We start from the raw sequence: 12,881 nt of genomic DNA, 5'->3' as shown, positions 1-12,881 counted from the left end.
CCGGAACAATGGAGCGAGCAACTGACTTATTGGAAATAATACATACTGATGTATGAGATCTGATGATTGTTGAGGCTCGCGGCGGGTATCATTATTTTCTGACCTTCACAGATGATTTGAGCAGATATGGGTATATCTACTTGATGAAACATAAGTCTGAAAATTTGAAAAGTTCATATAATTTCAGAGTGAAGTGAAAAATCATCGTAACAAGAAAATAAAGTTTCTACGATCTGATCGTGGAGGAGAATATTTGAGTTACGAGTTTGGTCTTCATTTAAAACAATGCGGAATAGTTTCGCAACTCACGCCACCTGGAACACCACAGTGTAATGGTGTGTCCGAACATCGTAACCGTACTTTATTAGATATGGTGCAATCTATGATGTCTCTTACCGATTTACCTCTATCGTTTTGGGGTTATGCATTAGAGACAGCTGCATTCACATTAAATAGGGCACCATCTAAATCCGTTGAGACGACACCTTATGAACTTTGGTTTGGTAAGAAACCAAAAGTTGTCGTTTCTTAAAATTTTGGGTTCTGATGCTTATGTGAAAAAATTTCATCCTGATAAGCTCAAACCCAAATCGGAGAAATGTGTCTTCATAGGATACCCAAAGGAGATAGTTGGGTACACCTTCTATCACAGATCTGAAGGCAAGATATTCGTTGCTTATAATGGATCCTTTCTAGAGAAGGAGTTTCTCTCGAAAGAAGTGAGTGGGAGGAAAGTAGAACTTGATGAGGTAACTGTACCTACTCCCTTATTGGAAAGTAGTTCATCACCGAAATCTGTTCCTGTGACTACTACACCAATTAGTGAGGAAGCTAATGATGATGATCATGTAACTTCAGATCAAGTTACTACCGAACATCGTAGATAAACCAGAGTGAGATCCGCACCAGAGTGGTACGGTAATCCTGTTCTGGAGGTCATGTTACTTGACCATGACGAACCTACGAACTATGAGGAAGCGATGATGAACCCAGATTCTGCGAAATGGTTTGAGGCCATGAAATCTGAGATGGGATCCATATATGAGAACAAAGTATGGACTTTGGTTGACTTGCCCGATGATCGGCAAACCATAGAAAATAAATGGATCTTCAAGAGGAAGACGGACGCTGATAGTAGTGTTACTATCTACAAAGCTAGAATTGTCGCAAAAGATTTTCGACAAGTTCAAGATGTTGACTACGATGAGAGTTTCTCACTCGTATCTACGCTTAAGTCTGTCCGAATCATTTTAGCAATTGCCGCATTTTATGAAATCTGGCAAATGGATAACAAAAACTGCAATCCTTAAATGGACTTATTAAAAAAGAGTTGTATATAATGCAACCAGAAGGTTTTGTCAATCCTAAAGGTGCTAACAAAATATGCAAGCTCCAGTGATCCATCTATGGACTGGTGTAAGCATCTCGGAGTTGGAATATACGCTTTGATAAGTTGATAAAAGCATATAGTTTTATACAAACTTGCGATGAAGCCTGTATTTACAAGAGAGTGAGTGGGAGCACTACAACATTTTTGATAAGTGTATGTGAATGACATATTGTTGATCGGAAATAATGTAGAATTATTCTGCAAAGCATAAATGAGTGTTTGAAAGGAGTTTTTCAAAGAAAGACCTCGGTGAAGCTGCTTACATATTGAGCATCAAGATCTATAGAGGTAGATCAAGACGCTTGATAAGTTTTTTCAATGAGTACATACCTTGACAAGATTTTGAAGTAGTTCAAAATGGAACAATCAAAGAAAGAGTTCTTGCCTGTGTTACAAGGTGTGAAATTGAGTAAGACTCAAAGCCAGACCACGGCAGAAGATAGAAAGAGAATGAAAGTCATTCCCTATGCCTTGGCCATAGGTTCTATAAAGTATGCCATGCTGTGTACCAGATCTATTGTATACCCTACACTGATTTTGGCAAGGGAGTACAATAGTGATCTAGGAGTAGATCACTGGACAGCGGTCAAAATTATCCTTAGTGGAATAAGGATATGTTTCTCGATTATGGAGGTGACAAAAAGGGTTCGTCGTAAAGGGTCACGTCGATGCAAATTTTGACACTGATCCAGATGACTCTAAGTCTCAATCTGGATACATATTAAAAGTGGGAGCAATTAGCTAGAGTAGCTCAGTGCAGAGCATTGTAGACATAGAAATTTGCAAAATACTTACGGATCTGAATGTGACAGACCCGTTGACTAAAATTATCTCACAAGCAAAACACGATCACACCTTAGTACTCTTTGGGTGTTAATCACATAGCGATGTGAACTAGATTATTGACTCTAGTAAACCCTTTGGGTGTTGGTCACATGACGATGTGAACTATGGGTGTTAATCACAAGGTGATGTGAACTATTGATGTTAAATCACATGGCGATGTGATCTAGATTATTGACTCTAGTGCAAGTGGGAGACTGAAATAAATATGCCCTAGAGGCAATAATAAAGTTATTATTTATTTCCTTATATCATGATAAATGTTTATTATTCATGCTAGAATTGTATTAACCGGAAACATAATACATGTGTGAATACATAGACAAACATAGTGTCACTAGTATGCCTCTACTTGACTAGCTCGTTGATCAAAGATGGTTATGTTTCCTAGCCATAGACATGAGTTGTCATTTGATTAACGGGATCACATCATTAGGAGAATGATGTGAGTGACTTGACCCATTCCGTTAGCTTAGCACACGATCGTTTAGTATTCTGCTATTGCTTTTTTCATGACTTATACATGTTCCTATGACTATGAGATTATGCAACTCCCGTTTACCAGAGGAACACTTTGTGTGCTACCAAACATCACAACGTAACTGGGTGATTATAAAGGTGCTCTACAGGTGTCTCCGAAGGTACTTGTTGGGTTGACGTATTTCGAGATTAGGATTTGTCACTCCGATTGTTGGAGAGGTATCTCTGGGCCCTCTCGGTAATGCAAATCACTTAAGCCTTGCAAGCATTGCAACTAATGAGTTAGTTGTGGGATGATGTATTACGGAACGAGTAAAGAGACTTGCCGGTAACGAGATTGAACTAGGTATTGAGATACCAACGATCGAATCTCGGGCAAGTAACATACCGATGCCAAAGGGAACAACGTATGTTGCTATGCGGTCTGACCGATAAAGATCTTCGTAGAATATGTGGGAGCCAATATGAGCATCCAGGTTCCGCTATTGGTTATTGTCCGGAGACGTGTCTCGGTCATGTCTACATAGTTCTCGAACCCGTAGGGTCCGCACGCTTAACGTTTCGATGACAGTTATATTATGAGTTTATATGTTTTGATGTACCGAAGGTTGTTCGGAGTCCCGGATGTGATCACGGACATGACGAGGAGTCTCGAAATGGTCGAGACATGAAGATTGATATATTGGAAGCCTATATTTGGATATCGGAAGTGTTCCGGATGAAATCGGGATTTTACCGGAGTACCGAGGGGTTACCAGAACCCCCCGGGGACTTAATGGGCCATAGTGGGCCTTTGTGGAGAAGCGGAGAGGCGGCCAGGGCAGGGCCGCGCGCCCCTCCCCCCTAGTCCGAATAGGACAAGGAGAGGGGGGCAGCGCCCCCCTTTCCTTCCTCTCCTCCACCTCTTTCCCCTCCACTCCTAATCCAACTAGGAAAAGGGAGGGAGTCCTACTCCCGGTGAGAGTAGGAATCCACCTGGCGCGCCCCTCCTTGGCCGGCCGCACCTCCCCCCTTGCTCCTTTATATACGGGGGCAGGGGGGCACCCTAGAGACACAACAATTGATCGTTTGATCTTTTAGCCGTGTGCGGTGCCCCCCTCCACCATAGTCCACCTCGATAATACTGTAGCGGTGCTTAGGCGAGGCCCTGCGTCGGTAGAACATCATCATCATCACCACGCCGTCATGCTGACGAAACTCTCCCTCAACACTCGGCTGGATCGGAGTTCGAGGGACGTCATCGGGCTGAACGTGTGCTGAACTCAGAGGTGCAGTGCGTTCGGTACTTGATCGGTCGGATCGTGAAGACGTACGACTACATCAACCGCGTTGTGCTAACGCTTCCGCTTTCGGTCTACGAGGGTACGTGGACAACACTCTCCCCTCTCGTTGCTATACATCACCATGATCTTGCGCGTGCGTAGGATTTTTTTGAAATTACTACGTTCCCCAACAACGACTTGATCCATCGGGCTAGGTGAGGGAGATGGTGCAGCAACGAGCTTGCTCGTTCGTATTCGACGGGCTCGGCGGGCCACCCAGCTAGCTCTTATGCCGGAGAACTGGTCATACTTCTCATCGGATGCCATCGAAAGCGTGAAGAAAACGATGAAAGGAGGAGATGGGGAGCGGCAGACTTGGTGGTGTGATTCTTGCCTGGCGTATGGCCTCGTTTAAATAGAGGGTAGACAGGAGGAGCTCGGTCGGCGTTGCGTTTAATATCGGCCCGCTCATGAACGGACGTGTGGCTGGAGTAGGTTCTCGGCTTCCACGCAGGTTTAATGGAGGCATTTGAATGCGGCGAGTAGGCGTGTTTAGTCAGGCATGCAGCAGGCGGCGCCCTCGGCCGGCGTGCCACTTCAATGGAGGAAGCAGCGAGAGGTCGCGTCCGTCCTGAGCCGCCTTCAATGTGGAGCGGTGCGCTCTACAGCGGCATGGATGCGGCAGCTAGTGCCGGGCGAGAAGCGAGTGTGGGAGGGGGGAAGGGTTTTTTGGTGGGCCAAGGCGGTCAGAAACAGGCTTGTGATCATTCGGGACTCCCGCAAACCTCCCCCACATTTGTCTCTGGTTTATGAGAGAAAATGCGTCTGGACCGCGCCGCAGACCGATACAGGACCGCGTTGACCGGCTTCCACACTCCGGACAACGCTGTCCGGATGGTTGCAGGAGGTTTGCGGGTCCGCCTTGGAGATGCCCTTACTTCTCTGCCCTCAGCTTTACCTTTCGGGCATCTCCAACGCCGACCTTCAAATCTCCAGCATCCGTTCGGATAGCATTGTCTGGACCGCGGAAGTCATTCAATGCGGGCCTGTATCGGTCTGCCAGGCGGTCCGGACGTGATTTCTCCCACAAATTGGAGACAAACGTGGGAGGCTTTGCGGGAGTCCGGACGGCTCTCGAGCCCGCTTTTGACCACTCTGGCCCACCAAAAAACCCCACCCGCCCTCCCGCACTTTGCTTTACATGCACGCGCCGCATTCATGTCAGCCTAGAGCACGCAACAGTCGGCATAGATGCCGCGATGTGGCCGGGCAGGCGAAAGGCGGCGCTGACCGACGCTTCAATGTGGATGCAGCTTCCTGAGAAACAGACTCTGGCCACCGTGCCGCATTGAAGCGGCTAACCGGTCGTTCGCATAGCCTGGCTGCGGTCTGGCGCCGATGGGCAAGTCCCGGGCTTTGTCACGCGCACCATGTTTTCTGCCGATTCGGCTGTTGGCCGAAGCGCCCACACCCGTGATGGCTCCCACAGCTCATGGCCACTGTCCGGACTCCGGAGTAAGACTAATGGCCGCCGGAGCTACCCCGGGCTGTGGCGCGAGCAATGCGACTGAGCCGAGCGGGCACTGTATCAGTCGGCGTCGCCGGCATTACGTCGTCACAATTAGGCTCAGCGACTAGCAGGAGACCCAGCCGCCCAACCCCACCGGCAGGCGCGAGTGCCATCAATGCTCCGACGTGCAACCGGCCGGTTTCTTCCTCTTCGCACCATCAATGCCTCACTCGGATCCATCGTACATTTGTGTCGCCATCAGCAAAGTACGAAAGGGAAAGGCCAATACAAAAGCCAGAACTATTAGTCTCTCTATCTCTCTCACGTCGCTGTTTGCACATACTATCAGCTGAATGGTGTACAGATAATGTAATACACTTTCTGCATCTCTGTAAAGAAGACCTACGCTGAAAGTAATGGTGAACGCCTAGCCTATGCAAAGAATCCTGATCCAGAAATCTATCTATATTGAACAAAAGAAAGAAAATTGCTGCACCCAGCGACCCCTCACTCTTTCCTTGTTTCTTCTTTGGTGTTGGGACGTGTACATGTGTCCTTTTGGGCACAGCAAGCCATTACGCCTTTTGGGCACGGCACAGCTATCAATGCCCGGAGTAGAGAGGTTTATTATGAAAGAAGAAGGAAAGAATGGATCGATCGGTCGATCGATCACGCGCAACCTTGCATTGGCGATCGGCCGCTGATGACCAGTGCACCGGATACATTGATGTACACTGACAATCAGCTACCAATGCCCCGAGTAGAGAGGTTGGTAAAGAAGGAAATCGTTGATGTACTACTTCATCCGTAAAGAAATCTCACTGGTAGTGATCTAAACGCTCTTATATTTCTTTATAGAAGGAGTAACTGCGAAGCTCTCCAGCCATTCACTGCGTTTAGTCATTTTTTTCCGGTTTCCAGAAAAACAAGTAGGGTAGATAGAATTTGTTTTTGTTTTTGTTGAAACTTGTTGTGGGGGAGCCCCAGTCGGATCCAGCATGCATATATGTGTGTCGCCATCAGCAAAGTACGAAAGCGAGAGGCCAATACAAAAGCCAGACCCGTTGTTACATGCTGTGGGGGCGAGTTGGGGAGTGGGGAAGGGGGCGATTGCTTCCTTTTTAGTGGCCGCGTGTGCGTGGGACAGCGTCTGCGCCGTTGCTTCCTCTTGCGTTTTGTGGCATCGGCATGGGTGTGGCGCGGGCAGTGTTGGTGGCTCCGTCCCCCGGGGGAGTGGTTTGTTCCGTCTGTGGGTTCGCGTTGCTCCGTCTTCCTCCGCTCCGCTCCTCCGTTCGCTTTGCTTTGTACGGCATGCTGCTCTTCCTACTGCTTTGATTTATTTGGTGGTGGTTTGAGAGGCCAGGTGTCGTCCAAGGTGGGAGGTGCACACCGTGCAGCTATGATATGAGCCAAGGAGGAAGGCGAGGCGTTCGACCGTGAGCCTCTTTGTTTTTTGAATGTGCAATGAAAAGTTCACCGGCAAGGCTCTCGTACTTCACCCGCAAAAAAAAGGCTCTCGTACTTGCAAAAAACATCAAATGCGTACGTCCATGCACTGCAACGTCAGGTTGATGTGACTTCCTTTGAACTTCCTTTGAGAAACGAAATTAAAATTTGTACTTGTTTTGCGTATTTGAGTTTAAGGCCATGAAATTGTATACGTGGAACCCTCAGTTGGACTTCTATGGTGCGTCATCACTTAATCTAATAGGTGAGATCATTTTCTTTCCACAGTTTAATTTTATGAATGCCCTCAAGATCCATTTTGAGCTAATACAAGATTGCATCTTTTAATATGTTCTTGCATTTGCGAATACTGATGTTCTACACTCCAATTAAGATTGCCTCCTGAAATTAGCACTTAAACATTTTTTCTCCAATATGCTAATTAAGTTCATGAGTACACCGGTAGTTATCCTTCCACTCCATGAGTAGTGTGTATTTCAATTTTCCTTTTTTTATTTGCTATTGTACATGTAGCAGCTGATACATTAACTGCTCAAAAACTTATTCAAGTTTTCGTAATGTTTCATCTCAACAACAGTAGATTTTTCTCAAGAGTCGGTTGAGAATAAGGTCATTACAGTATAGAACAACTAAGAATATTCATGAAATATATGACTATAGGTCTCTGGTTGTCCTACATATCTTTTTTCATAACAAGGCAGTCATATTTTGTTCTTTAAAACTATACACCTAGATTCCCCTGAAAATGTTTGGTAGGTTAAGATAGGAACAATAATTGCTAAATAAATGCTGGAGATAAATTAGTTGCAGGATAGACCTACAATAGTATCTTAAATGGTTTAAGCTTGAGACCATTTAGTTAATTATGTATGGACTTCGGCTGGTGAACACTATGTAAGGACGATTCTTTCAAGCTAATCAGGTTTCTACACTCGGATGAGAGTTAGTGAGTTACCCCTTGAAAGAACAGTGATACTAAAACTAAATACTAATATTTGCTTGTTTTGTAAGTAGAGTATTGACCCATATTTGAAGAATCTTTCTGCCTGCATCTTCTAGAGATGTGTTACCGATCTTAATTGTTACCGTTCAATTAGCTTGCATAACTCAGGCTAAAGGATGTATGTCAATCTCTTTCAGTTATCTCGGAAGCAGATTTTGAATTAGCTTCAGCAACTTACTTGTAATGTAGGTTTCGGTTAAAGGAATCGTGACTGAAGCGTAGGTTTATACATCCACAGATGAACAAGAATATGCTATCTTTTGATGAGAATCACCAAAAAAATGTCTATTTTCACGGAAGATGTAACTATTCAGATTAGAACACTAGCTTACTTCTTTCTAATTGTTGGTATCCATTTGTCGAGATTTACCAACTACAATCCCAACAACAATTTGGACTTTCCATTTATTTCATTATCACGTAACCTGAGACTTTTGATTAGCCCTGGTCATGATGTCCCTCCTTTTGCCTCATCCTTCTTATCTTCTCTTTTTAGGGCATCCATTAATTTATCTAGGTTCTGAAATCAAAATACCATTAATCTCTTTGGTTCTGAAATTGACAAGTTCTCCCACAAATTTTTTTTGACAAGTTCTAGATTTGTCAATTTTTTGCTTAGATTTCTTGTTGGGTGTCATCGGCTGATTAATTGATTGATTCTAAGGAAATTATGAAAGCTACCAAAGGGTTTATCGCTTAAACGATGTTTTTATACCAGGCTTCTATGAGCTATATGGTGAAAGCATTATGTATTGTGGAGGACCCATTCATGACGATTTTATTTATGTGTTTTTCAAGTATACAAAGAGAAATGGATTCACGTTTCAGTTTTCTAGATACACTAGTACAAAACAGGGCTTTCGTCACAGGACAATATCCACATTAGTCCCGGTTCAGTCACGAACCGGGACTAATGTGAGCATTGGTCCCGGTTCGTGCGGCTAAGGCATTAGTCCCGGTTCACCTGGGCCCTTTAGTCCCGATTGGTGCCACGAACCAGGAGTAAAGGGTGCGATGCCCATTAGTACCGGTTGGTGGCACCAACCGGGACTAACCTGTAGTACCGGTTGGTGCCACCAACCGGTACTAATGGGCTTTGAGGCATTAGTACCGGTTCATGGCAAGAACCGGTACTAAAGGGCCCATTTTCAAACTCTACCCCCCCCCCCCCCCTTGACCGCCTTTTCAGTTTTAGAAAAAACAAAAGAAAATGATGGAAATGTCAAAAAAATAAAATAAAATAAGTTTCCCATGTGATATATGGTCTAGTTGTTGGGAAAATTAACAAATATGAATTTCGACTTTATTTGCAAAATCTCTCTGGAATTTCTTAAAATGGGCATAACTTTTGCATACGAACTCGGATGAAAAAAAAAATTATATGAAAAATCATCTACTCGAAAAGTTACATCCGAATTTAACTGGGGGAACCCAGTTAAACATTTTCAAAATCCTCAAAAACCTAACAGAAAAAAAGTTACCGGGCTTTTAAGATCTGGAGAGGCAAAAAAATTCAAATTGTGGTCAAACTGTGGTCAAACAATGGTCAAACTAATTATTCTAGAATATTAGTGTTACTAAATAAATTTTTTTTAAACAATAGTTTCAAACTCAAACAGTGAAATGTGTCACTTCATGCTCAAGCTAAATTCCTGAGGGTTAATAGAATTGACATCTTAATATTGTCAGGAAAACAACAAGTGCTGACTTGGAAACGAGGGAGAATAGAACCCAAAAGTTAAGTGTGCTCAGGCTGGAGTAGTAAGAGGATGGGTGACCGTTCGGGAAGTTAGATGATTTGGAATGATGAGGGGTGATTAGAGATTAGAGGATAAATTGAGCAGTGATGAGGGGTGGTGATTAGAGATTAGAGGTTAAAATAATTCAGAAATTTGAAAAAAAAAATTAAAAATCGCAAAAAAAAATTTCAAAAAAAAATCATAAATTTTCCTTTAGTCCCGGTTGGTAACACCAACCGGGACTAAAGGTGGAGCTCCACGTGGCCGCGGCCTTTAGTCCCGGTTCGTGTAAAAACCGGGACTAAAGGGGGAGACATTAGTAACGACCCTTTAGTCCCGGTTCAAAAACGGGACTAAAGACCCTTACCAACCGGGACAAAAGCCCCCTTTTCTACTAGTGATAGTGATTGACGTTGTAGGTTAAGTTCCTGGAGCCTTGGTACATATGGATAAGAAGCCTTGGTGACAGGCGCGCAAGTGAAGTCCTTGAGATTGTGAGTTCAAGTAGTCTATCATTAAATTCTTGCATGTCATGGCTTATTTTAAATCCATACTGGTGAGCCATGTCTCTTTTTATCACAATTTGAAGGAAATCCAAATGTGACAATTGGTGGCTTGCCCATGATGGTTAATGTGAGTTTACTTGAATTTGCACCTCACCTGGGTTTTTTTTTTTTTGCTCTTTTGGTATTGTTTTCTCATGAATACTACTCTTGTAGTCTTGTGGTTGTAGGTGGTGGAGAATCATCAAATCGAGATGGGGCTTTCACGGCTAACGTCCAGATGCACTACAACAATGTTAGTATTTATATAAAATCAATGTGACGTGTTGTTCCTACAAAATTAATATAAAGTGTTGCATTCCTGCTGATATTTTTTACATAGTTTGTGTTTTATGCTCAGGCTAGCAAGCTTTGTTTTATTCTATTAAATTCATCTTGCACAAAGCTACGTATTTTTACGACGTTAGATATTCAGTGAAACATGCCATAGGAATCACCACGCAATGAGGCACAACAAAGCCTGCAAATTCAAATAACCTATCATTGATCCGACGGTCAATATAGTATAAGGACATTAGAGAGAAAAACGGTGCACTGATCCAACGATCAATATAGTAAGAATATTAGAGAGAAAAACGGCGCGGCAAAGCCCCTGTTTGCTTCTAGTAGTAATTATTGGGGCATGCAGGATCCCCTTTTGATCATTTTGGACCTTCCCATTTTGACCTTTCGAAGCGAGTACCGTTGAGGTCCTGCCGCCGAGCATATGGGACCTGTTGCTGCCCGTCAGATCCGATGAAACGTTGGTTCCAGTCACGCGACGGGGTCACTGCATGATTGATTGGATCCATGGATGGTTCTCGGTTCCTCACGTGTCCAAGAATACAACCATCTTTATTTATTTATTTTTGTGGGAAAAACTTCCAATCTATTTATTTTCAATCCTGCTAGTACAACGAACACTAAAAATAATAAAAATTACATTCAGATCCGTAGACCATCCAGCGACGACTACAAGCACCGAAGCGAGCCGAAGGCGCGCCGCTGTCATCGCCCCTCCCTAGCCGGAGCCGGGCAAACCTTGTTATAGTAGACAGTCGGAAAGTCGTCGTGCTAAGGCCCCATAGGACCAACGCACCAGAACAGCAACCACCGCCGATGAAGAATGTAGATCAAAAGGATCCAACCTGAAGGCACACGAACGAAGACGAACGACAAATAGATCCGAGCAAATCCATCAAAGACAGATCCGCCGGAAACACACCTCCACACACCTACCGATGATGCTAGACGCATCACCGGAACGAGGACTAGGCGGGGAGACCTTTATTTCATCTTCAGGGAGCCGTCGCCGTCTCGCCTTCCCGAACAGGACACAAACCCTAACAAAGCTTGAAAAAAGATCTAAAAACGGAGCCCTCCCACCGGCAAGGACCGAGATCCACTGCGCCTCCATGGCCCTAAGGCCACCAGAGACGGGACGGACCGGCGACGGCTGGCTAGGTCACGTACAAGTTGGAGTTGCTGGTTTAGTAGGTCTTAATCACATAGCTAGGTCAATTTAATACAACCATTCAAGGGAGTCTGACAACAAGAATACATAGATCCTGACAACAAGAATACATAGATCAATCTGAAACCTCATATCAAGGAAACAAAGTCGCAACACCTACACTCTTGTACTATGTCCAAACCACATGCACACGCATTATCTAATCCGGTGGCCTCATGCAGCTGCCCTGCATCAGGCCGAGAGCACCATCTGGTCTAGCCGACCCGCGGCATGCACCGGATGCGCACGCTTTGGATCTGCCGCCGCCATCTTCCGCCGTCCCATCTTCAGGAGCGATCAACACATTCACCTTGCCAGTCCATACAGTCGTCGACACCGCCAGGCAGCGCCACCTTCCTGTGCGCGTCCATCATCACGGATATGTTGCCGAGACCCCGCTGCACCACGCCGTCGAGACCCACCGCCGCCCATGCCGTAAATGCCACACCGCTCCACCTTTTGACACCTCCAGCAGCTACTCCAGGACGATGCCCCCAGGAGTGAGGACAGCGTTGCACGCTGCCATCATTTGATCCAGAAAATCCAGATCTTGGGTTTCCCGTGGAGTAGCCCGAGCGAGGAGGCGAGAACTGCAAGACGATGCCTTCATCAGGGTAACGACGTAAAGATGCCACCATCGTCCGCCATGACCGAGGTCGGCTCAGTTTTCACCGGCAGTCGCGCCTCCGCATCCTCGCCGCCGACAGCCACCGACGGGCCAGATCGGGCCAGACCCGGCCGAGACTAACGTGATGCCTCAACACCTCCATAGCCAAGACCTCCACGAGCAGGGATGGGGGAGATGCCATCCCTCCCCATTATGACGCACCACCAGTGCCACCATCGGCCGCGAGGAAGGTCACTGGCCGCGGTTGAAGGAGCACCGAGCCACACAGCTGGGCCGAGCCACCCCCACCTGATCTACTCGCAGCCGTGGTGGGGACCAATCACGTGAGGGGAGACAAGAGCTGGGCACCCGCACGAGAATCCGTCGTGGTTGCGGCCTAGAGCGATGAGCGAGGAAAGCCCTGCCGCCGCCATCATCCACCACCAACCTTTTTCTAGTGGCGATCCGGCGACAGCAAGGAGATTAGGAGGCGGCGGCTGATATAGTTGAGAGGTGTTTTTTCAA

The sequence above is a fragment of the Aegilops tauschii genome, chromosome 5, assembly GCF_002575655.3.
Source record: "Aegilops tauschii subsp. strangulata cultivar AL8/78 chromosome 5, Aet v6.0, whole genome shotgun sequence".
Taxonomy (NCBI): Eukaryota; Viridiplantae; Streptophyta; class Magnoliopsida; order Poales; family Poaceae; genus Aegilops; species Aegilops tauschii.
The sequence above is the reverse complement of the archived record's forward strand: the minus strand, read 5'-3'. Positions refer to the sequence as shown.